Genomic DNA, 2,222 nt, shown 5'->3' on the forward strand with positions numbered 1-2,222 from the left:
GTGAGAGGAGGACAGGAAACACACCTACAGTGCCCATTTGAATGCCAAAAGCATCAATTCTTCTTTCTTAAGCTTGTCAATCTTAATTAACTTCATATTACAAGTTACGCACTGAAAAATGGGGGTTATTTGGCTACAAACTGTGGGGGGGGGAGGGCTGGCTCCAGGTTTTCATGTGCCCTGGGCGAAAGAGCGCCCCTTTAACACATACCACAACTCATCATGCTCCGATACGGCAGAGAAATAGCGGTATAGTACAATGAAAAATACCTCACTTTTTACATCTCATGACGAGGCCCATCTATTTCTCCATACAGAATCATTGGTCCCATATAATGTTTGAAACAGTATATGATGAGCTCCACATAATGCTACAGTATATGTTGGTCCCCATGGATGAAGCTCCACTGTCTTATGGGCCCAAATAATGCTCCAAACATAATGGGCCCCATTTCTAATGCTCTAGTGTATAATGGGCCCTGTAAATGCTGCTCCAGTGTCTGATGTCCACCTTTGGAATGTTCCAGTGTATGGTGGGCCCCATCTATCATTCTCCAGAGTATAGTGCTCCCCAAAAATTGCTGTCCCAACATTGAAAACAATCAAATAAGTCTCCTCGCTAGGGAATCCCTGTACTTGTCTGGACAGGTGCTATAGCTTGCTTAACAGCTCGCCAGCCGTTCTCACGCCCAGTATGGATTGCACGTGATTGCACAAAGGTTAGAAAGGGTACCGTATCCCTGGATAACATGTATGGATAGCGTACACATTCAAAATATATGTCTCAGGAGGCAGGCTCAGACGGTGTCAGGCCCAGTATGGATTGCACGTGATTGCACAAAGGTTAGAAAGGGTACCGTATCCCTGGATAACATGTATGGATAGCGTACACATTCAAAATATATGTCTCAGGAGGCAGGCTCAGACGGTGTCAGGCACAGTATGGATTGCACGTGATTGCACAAAGGTTAGAAAGGGTACCGTATCCCCGGATAACATGTATGGATAGCGTACACATTCAAAATATATGTCTATACAGCATGAGGCAGGCTCAGACGGTGTTAGGCCCAGTATGGATTGCACGTCATTGCACAAAGGTTAGAAAGGGTACCGTATCACTGGATAACATGTATGGATAGCGTACACATTCAAAATATATGTCTCAGGAGGCAGGCTCAGACGGTGTCAGGCACAGTATGGATTGCACGTGATTGCACAAAGGTTAGAAAGGGTACCGTATCCCCGGATAACATGTATGGATAGCGTACACATTCAAAATATATGTCTATACAGCATGAGGCAGGCTCAGACGGTGTTAGGCCCAGTATGGATTGCACGTCATTGCACAAAGGTTAGAAAGGGTACCGTATCCCCGGATAACATGTATGGATAGCGTACACATTCAAAATATATGTCTATACAGCATGAGGCAGGCTCAGACGGTGTTAGGCCCAGTATGGATTGCACGTCATTGCACAAAGTTTAGAAAGGGTACCGCATCCCCGGATAACATGTATGGATAGCGTACACATTCAAAATATATGTCTCAGGAGGCAGGCTCAGACGGTGTCAGGCACAGTATGGATTTGACGGCCCAGATTACACAGAGGAGGAGCAGGGAGAGGTAAAGATTGCAAATGCTGGGGCCCTGCCCAAGCAAGGGGGGCCCACTCGTGGGCGTCGGTACTGGCACTGGGCCCCTCATAGTACAGCGGTGTGTCTGAAGGCGGGTGTGCACCACCGCCGTCAGAGACACTTGATTGCACTATGAGGGACCCTGTGCCAGTGCCCGCGCCGAAGAGTCGGCCTACCCACCTGTCCAGGGCAACGGCACTCGCACGGTGTCGTGCGGTAGGTGGTGACCCCGGCCATGGGGGGGGAGGCAGCACAGTTAGGGAGTTTTAGAAAGTGGCATATGTTGATGTTGGACATTCAGCTGATGCAAAAGGCGAAATAGGTAAAGTACCAGGAAGAGGTGGACCAAAGCAAGCCATTTTTCTGTCACCCTATGTGTCATCAGGGGAAGGTGGGACAAAATCCTTGGAAACCCATGCGTGGTTCATTTTAATGAAGGTTAGATCATCCACATTTTGGGTTGACAGACGGGTCCTTTTTTCTGTCAGGATTGATCCAGCTGCACTGAAGACTCTTTCCGATAGCACACTTGCAGCTGGGCAAGCGAGCTCCTGTAAGGCATATTGGGCCAATTCAGGCCAGGTGTC

The sequence above is a fragment of the Dendrobates tinctorius genome, unplaced genomic scaffold, assembly GCF_039654945.1.
Source record: "Dendrobates tinctorius isolate UK_male_01 unplaced genomic scaffold, ASM3965494v1 ptg000151l, whole genome shotgun sequence".
NCBI classification, from domain to species: domain Eukaryota; kingdom Metazoa; phylum Chordata; class Amphibia; order Anura; family Dendrobatidae; genus Dendrobates; species Dendrobates tinctorius.